This window comes from Musca domestica, unplaced genomic scaffold (genome assembly GCF_030504385.1).
Source record: "Musca domestica strain aabys unplaced genomic scaffold, Musca_domestica.polishedcontigs.V.1.1 14, whole genome shotgun sequence".
Classification (NCBI taxonomy): domain Eukaryota; kingdom Metazoa; phylum Arthropoda; class Insecta; order Diptera; family Muscidae; genus Musca; species Musca domestica.
This window is the reverse complement of record NW_026712192.1, coordinates 14,205,410-14,220,791: the sequence shown is the minus strand read 5'-3', so window position 1 is coordinate 14,220,791 and position 15,382 is coordinate 14,205,410. Positions and strand designations below refer to the sequence as shown.

At 33.2% G+C, this 15,382-nt stretch overlaps 1 protein-coding gene and 1 long non-coding RNA gene across 3 annotated transcripts in view; one reads left to right on the top strand and one right to left on the bottom strand.

The window, feature by feature from the left end:
* LOC131801113 (uncharacterized) overlaps positions 1-4,734 on the top strand; it is a 153,490-nt gene extending 148,756 nt beyond the window's left edge. The window contains exon 3 of one of the 2 annotated variants that reach the window (XR_009341705.1): positions 4,530-4,734. This is a non-coding gene — a long non-coding RNA (uncharacterized LOC131801113). The remainder of the gene's footprint in view (positions 1-4,529) is intronic. The other variant, XR_009341704.1, reaches the window with a different exon arrangement.
* Positions 1-4,752, bottom strand: part of LOC101894816 (AF4/FMR2 family member lilli) — an 84,996-nt gene extending 80,244 nt beyond the window's left edge. The window contains exon 1 of the mRNA XM_059119216.1: positions 4,519-4,752. The gene's annotated coding sequence lies outside the window, so the exon portion shown is untranslated. The remainder of the gene's footprint in view (positions 1-4,518) is intronic.
* Between the last annotated feature and the right edge of the window lie 10,630 nt (positions 4,753-15,382).

The window sequence follows — 15,382 nt, the reverse complement described above, 5'->3', positions numbered from 1 at the left end:
AAATTCATTGAAATTCCAAAAAATGCAAGAACTTACACCGCAACAGAAAGAAAATAGACTCAAAAGAGCTAAAGAGTTCCTTCGCTTGGCCGAAAGTGTTGATCTGCCGAATTAGGTTTTCTCCGATGAGAAAACATTCGTTGTCCAGAGGTTTGTAAAAATAATCGTGTTTACATGCCAAAGAGGTCAGATAAAAATGTGCACCTTCGTTTGGCCACCTGAACTCAAGCGCCTGCCATGGTGATGGTATGGGCCGCCATAACAGCCGATGGTCGCACTCCGCTCGTATTAATCGACTTCAGAATAAATGCCGAATATTATCGCGAATGGGCCAAAATACCGCAGAGCAACATTCGGGCAGCGTATGACGGTTTTACTGGCCGTTTGAAGGCTATAATTCGTGTTAAAAGTGACCAATTCCAACAAATCTGAACTTATTCTAAAATTTGATGCCTTTTCCGGCATTTTTTGCTTTCATTCAATAAAATTTAAAAAAAAAATGTAAAAATTATGGCGTTTGACTTTGTTGCAGTTTTTTATCTCACCCTGTATTTTAGAAAAAAAGTGCTTAAAAATATTTCTTTGGCATAGGTTACCAAAAAACTTCGTACAGGGCTTCTAATTTTTTTTTTAGAAAATCTAAGGAATCACTTTGTTTATCATTAGCTTATTTACAAGCTTTTTAGAATATTTTACAATTTTTATACTCTACGCCAGACTGTGTTACAGGGTATTATGTCTTTGGGCATTTTTTTAGTAACATGCAGAAGGAAACGGATTAGATTTATAGTTCCTTTTGATATTCTTCATAAAATCACATTTTGAGTCGATTTAGACATCTCCACCCGTCTGTCCATGTATTTTCCGATTGAGATGGCATTTTCTATAAACCCTTTGCTTAGCCCAAGGACGAGCCCTATTGAAATTGGTGATAATCGGCCCATATTAAGATGCAGCTCCCATATATGTATATCTTATTCCGATTTCAATTTTATTATGAGCTATATGTTAAATACTCGTTGAAATTGGATGGAAGTCGACCCTGCCCGAATTTTGACCTTTCTTTACAGTGCTTGATCTTTATTTATTTAAAACAAATGCAAGAACAGGGAATGGGTACTTTTCCCTTCATTCCGAATCGCAATACAGAAACAGTTCCTTAGTTAATGAAGATCAAACACTTTTTGTCAATTCAACAGAATTTCTAGAAAATTTTTTGAAATTTTCCTTTTCCTGTATAGCAGACCCCTCTAAAAAGGAAGAGGAAGAGAAGAGTTCATCTTTTTTCAATTACATGAAAAATGAGAAAAAAATTGGTTGACTGAGATTTTGTTTTTTTTTACGTTTTCAATACTCTAAAGTATTTCACAAATATTCATAGATGCATTTTTTTCCTCTAGACACCTAAATACATACTACTATTCATCCTACCAATCAAACATAAGACTTTTTTCCTTTAAAGATTTTCACAAACAAGTGTGAACTACTACTGTAAGGTAAAACAAAGCAAAAAAAAAAAATAGTAGTTGCATGTAAATTAAAACTCCCGTTCATTCGAATTGCTTGAGGAAGCACAAAATTCACATGGACCCACTGATGAGAATGGTAAATATTTACGAAAGCGGATGACGCCAAGTGCATCATAATTACAGCTGCCGGCAAATATTTACTTTCAAATTGAAACAAGATCAAAAAGAGGCAAAGTAGTCTTTTACAAGTAGCCGAACTTAGTTAAAAACACACAATATTTAAATAAGTCACGACTTTGAAAATACCTTAGAACGTAAAGGGCGGAAGGGATTTGAAACTTAAACAGTAGCAGAAATAAAAATATTGAAATTCTTGGAATTTGGTTCTCGTTGTATCTGTTTGAGAACGTAAATGCAAACAAAATTTATGGATTTCTTTCGGATTGAAACATGTTTTTTCTTTGGGGGGGATTTTGAGTTTTTTTTTTTTTTTTTTTTTTTTTTTTTTTTTGCAAAATCAATTGGTATGTCTTGAGATGTTCAATATCCATTGTTTATTGTGAGAATTAATTCAGTAAACATTTGGCAAGAGCGAGGCGATTCAACCCAGTCGGATGACCAAATCAGTGAGGGCGGTCAGGAATGAACCTAGATGATGATTTGGTGTAGGACTAGTATACAAAATTAGGTGGTACGATACTATATTTTATGTACCTTAAACGATCCAATATAAATCATTTACTCAAAGAGTGCCATAACTCGTAAAATGCGTTTTTGACACCATATATAAAATAGAAGGTATATAAAGTTCGTCATTTCATTTGTAACTCATCGAAATAATAATTTATGACCTAACAAATATATATATATTCTTGATGAGCGTAAAATTCTAAGACGATTTAGTCGTGTTCGTCCGTCCGTCTGTTGTAATCACGCTAGAGCCAAAACGAATTAATATAGGAAGCTTAAATTTTGCACAGATCAGTCTTCGAAATTTTGCAGAGATCAGTCTTCAAGTTCAAAGATGGTCTATAGCGGTCCACTATACCGTATAGCCTCCCCATATAACAGTGCACCCCGATATGCGTTATTTTCATGATTTTAACCACATCTATCAATGATATTGTCTGAAAATCCACACAAGGACTTCCTTCTGAGTACTTTATCCTCTGCAAGAGAATTGTCTATATAGGTCCAGGATATATTGATGGTTTAACGATATTTTTTCCGGGACTGTTTCATTTTTAAAAATGTCAACTTATATATTTTTTTTTATTTTAAAATGAAACATAATTGAAATAACTGTGCAAATATATCTCCGAATTGTCTGATCAAAATATTATTTTTTAACAACGAAGTTGTTTTTAAAACGGAAAATTTTAAATTGAAAATTTAAAGATAACCAATTATTTCTCACTCTGTAAAGAGAGGCAAAAAAAAAACACTTGCAATATTTTGTTATTTCAAAACACATACAATCACAAAAAATTTTTGAGGCTCTCTGCCTTGCCCTTTTATAATCGGTAATGTTTTACAAAACGAACCTGATTGTTTTGAAATATCATTGCTTATCACTGGGGTATGCCCCCATGAAGTTATTATTATTCCCTACTACAGAGAGGAACGTTTTTCAAAACGAAACTGACAGCATTGCAAGATTTGCTGATCGCTATCAACATCATGACTTCATCCCGCCGAAAAGATATGACTTTTGAGCAAAGAGAGTTCTTTAAATATTTAGTATTCTCAAGTCAATGAGTATTATACTCACATCTTGTTTTTCTCAAGATCATCATAACAAGTGTTGCAATTTTTGAACCTTCTTTCCACTTGTTGATGTTGGAACTAATTTTGATGTGGTTGCAATGTTCAAATGATACTCCTGATGACAAAACTTAAAATTTTTCTGAGCCATAATCCCTACATGCTTTGAACCTAGACCAATAAATCTGAAAACACTGATATTTTTGGGACATGTTTTTCGAACGATATGACAATGTGATTTTCAACGAGAGGTCAATGAGAATTATACCCACATCTTGTATTTCCCAAAAAAAAAAAAACTTCATAACCTTCTTTACTCTTGTCGATGTTTGATATACTTTTATTGTTATTGCGATATGTTGAAATACATGATTTTAACCCATACCCATCATAAAGATAGGATCCCAATCATTGGCATTTTGAAGGCCTATAATGAGCTGTAATTTAAGGTTTCTAACCTTGCAAAATTGCTTTCTGCAGTCGAAAAACATCGCACACATTTTTTTTCAAATTTCTTTTATATTTTCTTTTGAAATGGATTTTTATACCCTCCACCGTGGTAATGGAGGATATATTAAGTTTTTTCATTCCGTTTGTAACACCTCGAAATATACACTAAAGAGCCCACAAAGTATATATATTCTTGATCAACATAAAATTCTATGTCGATTTAGCTTCCGTCTACAGTCTAAGATAGAAAATTGTCTGTGAAGGTTCACGTCTTCTTATAGTCCCCATACAACGGCATCTCCTGATATTCGGTATTTTAATGTTTTTGGCGACATTATTCACCGGAATTATTTTAAATCTGGTATTTGAATTTCGTAATGAATACTACAGCCTATGACAAAAATTTATCTGTGCAGGTCCAAATCTTCGTATAGCCTCCATATAACGGTACCTCCCACTATTCAGCATTTTGATGATTTTAGCGACATTATTCACCGGAATTGTTTCAAATTTGGTATTGAAGTTCGTGCAGGTCCACGTTTTAGTATAGCTACATTATTCAAGTTTCGCATTTGAATATTGTAATGGCTTATGACAAAAGTTGCCTATGCAGGTCTACGTCGTCGTATAGACTCTAATACAACGGCTTCATTCTGTAGTTTTAAGATTTCAACAGAATTTTTAACGGTTTTTTTTGAAAATTGCCAAATTCGTTCCAAATAGTGGAGAGTATTCACAGTCCGGCCGGTAAAAATCGACAACACTGCCAAAAACTGTGAACACCCTATTTTCTTAATTTCGAATTTAAAAATACTAAAAAATAAATTCCTTTTACCTTTTTTCCAGTTCTTGATGTTGAAAATGCTTTTGTTGTTGCAATGTTCAATCGGTACTCTTGATGTGATGGGGTTTCGCAAAATTCTTGTGCAATAATCCGTTTTTAAGAGGTTTTCAAAATTTGAGATGCTTTAACAATTTCAATATATATGTATACACTTGTATTGTTAAATATTTCATATATATTTTTTAATATAATATTTTATATTTTTAATACTTTTGTTCCATTTATTTATTTATTTTTTAAATTTAATTCACTTTAAATTTATATATTTTTTGTGAAGTTGATGGGTATTTTTTTATTTTATGTATATTATATATTTTCCATATAAGCATATATTGAGTTGAATTATAAAAATTGCACTTATTTTTAGATTACATATATATATTTTTTTGTGGCCAATAAAATATTTAGTTGCACTAATATATATATTTTTTTGAATATTATTATTATTTTTTTTATTTTTATGTATAGATAAATATTTTGTATGGTAATTAATTTTAATTTGTAAATTTTTCAAATAATTTACAGTTTGTAGTTATTTATTTTCGTTTTTTGTTTTGGTTTCAATTTATCCAAGAAAAAATCCCGTTAGTTTGAGTCTCGTTTAGTTTTCGATCTGAAGATTTTTATCGCACAATTATTAATAATATTTTTAATTATTATCCACATTTTTTATCGGCTGTTTTAAATTTTCTCCACTTAATATTCCAACAATGTAACGATTATTCGCTTGTAATTCTTTTGTTTCTTTTTTTTGGAAATTTTCTTTATTTTTGGGGAAATTTATGAACTTTGATTATTTTCTGATTATAAATGGGTTGGTTGGTTGTTAGGTTGTTAGAGAGATCCATGGGGTTACCAACAACAAATGAATGACAATCAAACAAAACAATGAATAATTTTCCAATCGACCGAATGACCGACGACCACCAACAAAGTGTTTTTACACTGTCCCCGAATGGCCAGGCAGGCAGTCCAGTCCAGTCCAATGGTTGGTTGGCTGGTTGGTTAGTTGGGTGACATATACAAACTGCTGCACTTTATCCACAAATTTATTCATTAACAACAATCAAAACTGGATTTAAATGCAGCAAACACACACAGGGGCAACAACAAGAAGAAAAATCTTCAAAACCGTTTCTTGGACGGACAGTTTGTGAATCGGGTTTGTAAAGAATTCGGAGTCATGACTGAGAATATCTTAGCTAAGCAAGTAACTTGTATGCACACACTAGGCTGTTGTTGTCTATTCTTTGTGGTTTGATAGCAACTTTGGGGCCCGATTTTAAAATTCCTTCAATGTATCATCATCAAGAACCTATCTTCATCATTATCATCATCGTCGTTGTCTTCACACACGAAAATTCATTCACTTTTGGCCTTTTCTCCACTTCACAGAACCCTGTATGGTGGCCCCACTATTCAGTTGGAGGGGTTCTCCACCAACGAATCGAACGAAAATCACTTTACAAAGAGCCAACATAGACCCAAAGCATTTCAATTTGACCGTTGTTTTATTTTCTAGCAATTTTTTCGTTTTTTTGCTTCTTTTCTGCTGCTTTTTTTCTCAAAAACTATGCTGTAGAATTCTTGTTTTTATCGAAATATTTTCTCTGTTTGTATCTAAAATGGCGCACCAGCAATAAATCGTAAAACCCGTCCGGAAATTATTCGAAAACTTGTCATGTGAAAGGCAAAAAAACTGATGACACGCGTATGCCTGAAACGCTTCACATAATATCCAAGAGTAGACTGAATTTGAAGTTCCACACAAAATACATTGCAACAGTCAGCTGGGCCAGTGCTGATGGTGCGTACACAAGACACAGTCAGGCAGGCAGGCAGACAGCCACGCAACTCAAACACAAGTTGGAGTACCAACAAACAGCGGCCAACACCACCAAAGTAACCCTCACGAAAGAAACAAAACAAACAAACGGTAAACACATTACAGCCAACCATCGCACACAACATTACAATGCAACTCAAACATGTTCGTCCTCCACTCTCTCTCACCAAAAAACCTAAAAATCCCCAACATCCACAAAATAAACAAGCAGAAATGAAAAATCCGCACAATTCGTTACTTTAATGCCCCCATTCCAATGTGGGGAGCATTTTGTCTGATTCAAACATGTTGTATGTTATGTGCCTTCAAACTCACGACGATGTTGATGATTTCGGCAACTATAAAATATGGTTCATTATGTTATTGACTTTTCATTGGAGAGGGTGGCAAACAATTGCCTTTGGGGTCTTCGAGAATAGTGTATGGTCGTGGTGGTTGTTGTTGTTGGATGACGGAAGGGATTTTCCATTTCATTTTATGGAAATCACAATGGCTTACACAACACTGCAGAAAATGTGTGGCTATTTGGTGTTTAATTGGAAATTAAAGTATTAAATTTAAATAAAATTTTGCGTGAAATTATTTCATACGAATTTATTTTGGATAACACAAATAGTGCAGAATTTGTTTTCACGGAAAGTTTAAGTGTCGAAGTAATTGTTACTTTTATAATTATACCCTCATTCATATGGCTACATAATGTGATGGCTATATAATTTGATTCGTCGTAAATGTACCTCATCGAAATAATGGATTTAGAACCTAGGTCTCTTTAGAAGAAATCCGCTTCAAGTTATATGGAGTCTATCTAGTGATGACCTTCCATCCTCTGGCTGTTGCACACGGATGGAGAATCTGATTTCGTCCAAACTTGAGATATCATAACATTATTATTATACTTAGAACGAGTAGTAGTAACTTATAAAGTCCGAATATGTTTTCCAGCTTTCTTTAAAGATTGTACTTTAATACTTTAACTTTAAGTAATACGATGTGATATGTTGGTATAATCTTTATGGACCGATAAAAGGTGTAAATAAAGAAATGGTCTAATGTTAAGGATATATATCTGTCGCAAACCGACTTCTATTATTACGTTTTTGGTATCATAAAAATATATTTTTTTATACCCTCCACCATACAAAGTATGGAAGGTACATTAAATTCGTCTTTCCATTTGCAACTCATCGAAATTATAATGTTAGACCTAATAAACAATATTCGAAGTCAGCCAAAAATTTTAAGATGATTTAGACATGTCATATATCGGTCAATGATATCGTATAGTCCCCATATAACGGTACCCCCGACATTCGATATTTTGATGATTTTAGCCCTATTTTGCAATGGAATTGTCGGAAATCCTACACAAGAAGTTCCTTGTGAGTACCTTACCTCTTGAAAGGTCTACGATATCATATATCTCCCATATTCCTCCCGATATTCGTATTTTCATGATTGTTGCTATATTTTTTACATGGAATTGTGAGAAAATCAACACAAGTTGATTACGATATCATATATCTCCCAAATAACCCCCCGATATTCGATATTTTGATGATTTTCGCAACATTATTTACCGGAATTATTTCAAATTTCGTATTTAAAGTTCGTAATAGGTACTAAGGCCTATGACAAACAACCACGTCTGCAGGTCCACATCTTCGTATTGCTCCCATATAAAGATACCATCCGATATGCGGTATTTTGATGATTTTAGCGATATTTTTTAACGGAATTAATTCAGATTTCGTATTTAACGTTCATAATGAGTAGTACAACCTATAACAGAAAATTGTCTATACAGGTCCACGTCTTCGTATAGCCAACATTTAATGGTACCAACGTTTTTGGGTATTTTGATGATATTAGCAACATTATTAACCGGAATTGCTTTAAATTTCGTATTTGAAGTTCGGAATCGGTACAACAGGCTATGGCAGAAAATTGCGGTATTCGTATAGCTTCCATATAACTGTTTCACTTAAACGGTATTTTTCGACGGATTTTTTTATTTTTCAATTTTTTCCCATATTTTGGAGTGTGTTAAAAGTTTGTTCCGCCCGAACTTAGCAGGTTTCTTACTTGTTTGTTTTTCACATTTTTAAATTTAATTTGGGGAGGGTTCTGAAAATACTCTCGTTGCTGTCCAATATATGTATATTTTTAGTATAAATGGAGTATGCATATTAACATTGTCATTCCGTTTGTAACACGTCAAAATATTCGTTGGAGAGTCTTAAAACATTCATATTCGTCGTGATCTGCATATCAGTCGAAATTAAATTTGCCAGAAAAATGTGAAATACTCCGGTTATATACTACTATACACTATATACGATTATCCACGATTATGTTTTGAAGGTTAAGGTTTAATAACAATATTTCTTCGTCATAATGGTTTTTATAATCCAATGAAAGGAAAATCTAAATTTCATGCAAATCTAAAAATCAGAATATTATTTTGAAACCAGAAACTACGAAATAAGAAACTCAAAAATTAGGAAATATTTTTTTTCATATACTTGAAAATTCTACTTTGTATGCGGACAAAATAAATTTATATTATGTGAATGTATGAGTGATCCTTTATCCCAAATATATAGTTTTAAATAAAAGTCCATTATCTTTTCTTATAAATTTACCGAGTAATTTCAAAACACATCAAAAATAGTCACCTTTTATATGATAAATTCATACAGTTGAACAAAATTGTATTTTTCTGTCAAATAAATTTCTAAAACTGGCACATAAGAATATGTAGCTTTGTGTTTTTCTTCCATTGTAAAAAATAAATATATTAAATATATACCGTGATTTAGTATCAAAATGCAAAATTATAACGATGTTCTTGTTCTATGTATCAATTTTAATACCATTTAATACTTTTCACACACGGTATAGAACATTTTTGCAAATCGGCCCTTTTATGTAACAGCTGCACACTTACTGTATTTTTATACTCCCTACCGAATTCAGTGCCTTTCGTATTCTAAATAGCACGCACTTCCTATAACTGTCCCTTGTCTAACCCACAGTTGCCTTCAATTAATATTAAAAAAAATCTACCTTCTTATCTAACGCTACACAGTCATAATGATCCCTATACCAATATTCACAATTCTAGGTCTTTTCCTACACAGTATATAAAATTAAGTACCATTTAGCACTTTTCGTACACCTTTAAATTAGGAATTGCCAAAATTGGTCTCCTTATATAAACATTCCCAGTTATCCTAATACCAAAGTTCATAGTACTCTCTTACTCTCTCTTCCTATGCCATATCCCAAATTTAGTACCATTGAGTACTTTTCGTACACTTCTTGTACACATTTTCAAAAATACTTCTTTTCATAATAAATTTTTATCACTCTATCTTTTTCCGCTCACCCAAAACCAAATTGACCTCAATTTAGTACGATTTAGTGCAGTTCTTAATGCACATTTCCAAAACCTCCTCCTATTATCAGCCCTACTTCATAAACGTGGTTTTTATGCAAATTTCTTACCTTTCTTTTTTCCAAAGTTAGTATATTTTAGTACTTTTGCTACTCTTATTGTTCGAATTTCCATAAAAATCTTTGGCTCATCAATTCTACACAACATCTAAGACCCTCATCCAAAATTTGAAATTTCCAGTTTTATCCCATCAAATTTACTTTTTATACTTAATGGTAGGTTTTTCAAAATCCACCTCTATATATCAACCCCACCTCACAAAAAAGTGACCTTAATACAAAAATTTCAGATTTCCGAATCTGTCCCTTCTTCATATACTAAATTTAGTACCATTTAGTACTTTTCGTACACTTCTTGTTCACATTTTCAAAAATACTTCTTTTCATAATAAATTTTTATCACTCTATCTTTTTCCGCTCACCCAAAACCAAATTGACCTCAATTTAGTACGATTTAGTGCAGTTCTTAATGCACATTTCCAAAACCTCCTCCTATTATCAACCCTACTACATAAACGTGGTTTTCATACAAATTTCTTACCTTTATTTTTTTTTCCAAATTTAGTATATTTTAGTACTTTTGCTACTCTTATTGTTCGAATTGTTTATTAAATATTTCCAAAACCACCTACACTGACCACAATATCAATATTTTAAATTTCCAGCTTCACCCAAATTTAGTGCAATTTGGTACAGTTCTTAAACTTAGTACACACTTCAAAACTACCTCCTAATGACTACATTAATTCTCCAACTTAATTCTTATGCCAAATGTATTTTAGCTTTATTCGTTCACATAATATCGGGTGGTTCCAAATATAATGCTCTTTAGTACTGTTAGTTCGAATTTCGAAAACACGTTTAGTGCATCTATCTTTCAGTCGTTAGTACCTTTTAGTGCACTTACAGAATAAATAGTGTCTATGTCCGTATCGCGGTTACCTCCTCATCAAATTTTGAGCCATGTCGGTAAAGCTGTTCTAGAGTTATATTTTTTTACAAACATAAACACAAATCTTAGAAGTGAATATGTTTTCAAAGAGTCGGGGCCGACCATCTTTTACCATGCAACACTGTAATATAATAATGAACTCCCTTAGGTCCAAACCTATTTTGATCGATTTTTTCTATTTTGTTTTCGACCTGTGGCATTTGCCCTATATTTACGCCCTATGTCGGGCTGATAAATATTCAAAACAATTTCAAACAAAAGTTGTGGTCCACACCCGCTAATTATTATACTATGCCCATTCAAAATTCCAGGCTTTTGTTCTGAACTCTAACCTTATATGAAATTCAGTGCCGATTAGTTTTTAAGGCCGACTGCAAAATCAGAACAAACAATAGGCTTTTCTTCTGACCCTAACCCAACTCCCTTGAAAAATTCTATGAGGATCGAACGACAATTGCGGTCTGTATAAAATACACCCAACGCATATTTTATTTCAAATTGAAACATTTTAATTCAAATTGAAAGAAAATGCATACAGTAACAAGTAAGCAAAGGCTATAGCCGTGCGGGGGCGAAAATGTCATACCCTACAGCACTACAATATGTAAGAAGCCCCCTTATGTCCAAATCCATTTTGGAAGATATTACGCTTAGCATTTTGGGCAGGGACATTTGCCCAATATTTTTACGCACTCCGTCGTGCTGTTAGTTGTTGTGGTCTATTTTACAGCTAAATATAATCCAATGGTCGTATAAAATGCTAGCATTTTTCCCAATTGTGTGATCAGGATTTTTTGTTTTTGGTTCATTTGAACCCCTAAATATTTTGCGATCATCTCCAAAACCAAGAAGCCCATCTGTATCTCCAAGTAATGTTGATATGTTTGCAAAATCAGGAACATTTTAAATTGTTGGTCTATTTCAACCGCTAAATATATTGCGGACATATTTGAAAACAATAGGCCTAGCCGTCCTGAGCCTAACCCTACCTTGTGGAAATTTTCGTGGGGATCAGACGGTAATTGCAATCTGTATAAAATAACCCCCAACATGTGTTGTAAGGTGAAAAAAAAATATTACAAAATATACGCTTCAATATTATGAGTCAAATTGGAAAAATCGCATGCTATAAAAAAATATGGAAAAATAAAAATATGTCACAAAATACTACAAAATCTATATTATTATCATTATTGGCATCCTTTACACAATTATTCTGAATTGACAAAATTTGTCAAAAGCCCAGCCATTCTTGAAATAAAAGTCCAGCCATTCTTGAGATATAAGCATTCTAGCTAACATTCCTCTACTTTGTATATACACATTGTATACATTTCGATATATATATCCGATATATTTACTATCGGCATCTGCGTATCTGTCAGAATTGACCTGTTCGTCTATTTGTGATTTCGCCGGGATTAAAAATATTCGCGATTTAATTGAAAATTTGACTTTCATTTAAGACAAATGTTATGGTCTATTTCACCCACTACATATTACCCGATAATCATCAAAATTGAAAGGCTTCTGCCTAGCCCTAAGCTCTATCCCCATGCTAACGTCCGCTTCGATTGGTCTATAACTGCAACCTGTAAAGCAACTGCAAAATCAGGAAATTTTTCAGTTTTTTTGTCCATTTCAAGCATTTCAACCCCTATATATTGTATACCATTTTCAATTTCGTGAGGTTCGGGCCATAATTGCTACCTGTAGAGTGATTACAAATTACCATGGACACACGGACGGACGGACATACATAGCTAGGTGGACTCAGCTCGACGAGATAGGAAGATCCATATATACTTTCCTAAGTGGGAAACCAACATTTCGAGGTGTTACATTATTTTTGGCCAAATCAAACTTATAATACCCCCACCACATAGTGTTGTAGGGTATAAAAATATATAAATATCACAAAATGAAAGAAAAACTATTCAATTTTTTATTTTTGTTGTTTTTTTTTTTAGATTTTATCCTTTTCTGCCAAGAGGCCATTCTGAATTTTAGAAAAATTTAGAGCTGGATAATACAATTAAGATGACCCTTAACTGGACCTGATTTCACCCCTTATTAAAATACTACTCTTGATTCAGAAGCATCCCCGCCTAATCTACAAATTTTTGTTGGCCATTACTTGAATCAAATTCGACGCGATTAAAGCTCTCCTTATTTACATTCCTTATAAATACCATCAACAGAAACGCAAACATGACTTAAATTTAAATAAAATTTCATTTGATATCCAACTCTAATCGCGTTTAATCACCAGTCAATCAGTTAAGAAAAAGAAAAATGCTCAAATGGCAAACGAAATACCATAAAACTTGAATAAATTAACACATTCCGTTAAAATTATTTCCAAATTAAGTAACAATTCTAATTATTTCACTTTGAAGCAATCTATGTTAAAATTGAGTAAAGTTATGTGGCATTGTAAGCAAATCAACTTTTGCCAAAAATCGGAAATATAAAATAAATCAAATGACTATTAAACAGCAGTAACAACAACAACAAAAGGAACAACAGCAATTTTCTGCCAAACTAAACTGGAAATGCCTTGAAGTCATTTCAAAGTTATCCTCACATCCGCATCTCTTGGCACACACAAATGTGAATGTCAAATAGACCAGAAAGAAAAATGGAAACAAGAAAGGAAAAACCAAAACAAAAACAGCCAAAGAAGACGAAGAAGAAGAAGAAAGAAAAAATAAAACAACGAAAATGAACCAAACAAGTCAAGAAATTTGTGGTAGCCAAGTTGTCAGTGATTAAAGCATGGCGGAACAGCTACAACAGCAACAACCACAACATCAGCAGCAGCAGCAACTACCCAGCAGGAGTCTTTGTTACATTTGACTTCTAAATGCCCATATACACCGACCGACAGACGGACCAACAGACAGCCAAACATGTTTGCATAGAGCCTAACTGGCCTAGCCTAGGCGAAGATCCAGTCCAACTAACAGCGGATAAGTTAAAACAGTGTTACGGCCAGCTAACAACAGCCACTATTTAACTTCAATATTGACTGGGCGTGTTAATTGAGCGCATCGCAAAGGCTGCAAACTTTTTCAAGACAAAGAAATAACTCGGCGAAGCGTTCTATTTGTTTTTTGGTTTGGTGGCGCGGGGCAAAACGCTGGCATTTCAGCTTTAATTTAAAATTGGTCGGCACATGCAGCCTGTTTTTAACAAAAATTATCGATTAAGAAAGAGGTTGTAAATAAAAGTAAAATGTCGGAATTAGTAGGGAACGTATTAACGACTGGATGAGCGGATATGGAGCTACAGGAATATTTAAAAAAAAAAACTAATCAAAAGTAATCAGATTTCGTTCACACATAGGCTTAGGTTATTCAAAAAATACAGAAACTAGGTCCACTTGTGTCGACACGTTTGCCGTCACCTGCAGGGTTATACTAATGGGGAAACGACTGAAGCTAGAATCTTGAAAATTTAGGTGAGGGTCACTCTTTGTCCGAAGATATCAGATTTGACCGGGGTTTTGGAAATTCGTACTAGTACGAAAAGTATTGAAAGATACTAAATATGGTGGCCTTTGAATTCGAGGAAGCAGTATAGCTGGAATTTTTAAATTTGGAATAAGGATCACTGATGGAGTGTGTGATAGGTGTACGAAAGGATTTTTGGAAATCTACGCTATAAGTGTACGTAAAGTACTAAAATGTAATATATTTGGTACCTAGAAATTTGGAATGAGAATCAAAATTAAAGAATAGAGTCGATGTTAGGAGGTAGTTTTAGAAGTGTGTACGCAAAAAATACGAAAAGTACTAAACGGTAATAAATTTAGTACAGTTTGAATTCGGAGGAACGGATGGAGTTGGAATCCCGAAATTTGAAATTAACATTACTTGCGGAGTGATGGATTGGGATATGGAGGAAGTTTTCGAAATTTTCCCTTATTTGCACGTAAAGTACTAAATGGTAATAATTTGAGTACAATTTCCATTTGAGCGAACCGATAGAGCTGATATTCTGAATTTTAGTAAAATGATTACTTTTGCATTCTAGGACTGAGGAATGTAGGTAGTTTTGGAAATTTGGAGTGTAGGGTTGGGGTATATAGGTAGTTATTGAAATTTGTACTTATGTGTACTAAATTTGTTACAAATTCCAATTGTGTGAACCGAAAGACCTGGTATCCCGAAATTTGGAAATAAGATTACTGTCGAAGTGTTGGGTTGTGATTTAAATTTTGGGAGAATAGAGTTGGAATCCTGAAATTTAGAAACATAATTTATATTGGACATCATGATGTAGGTAGTTATGAAAATTTGTACTTAAATATACTAAAAGGTACTAAATTTGTTACAACTTTTAATTTGAGCGAATCAAATATAGCTGGTATCCTGAAAATTGAAAATATAATTGCTGTCGGAGTGTAGTATTGGAATATGTAGATTATTTGAAAATTGGCACTTTTATGTACGAAATAAAGTACCATTTGTATTTGGACAAACCATCAGGGGTGGAATCTTAAGATTTGGATTTGGAATTACTGTAGGATTGGGGTATGTAGGAAGCTTTGGAAATATGTACTTATGTGTACCAAATTTTGTACAAATTTGAGT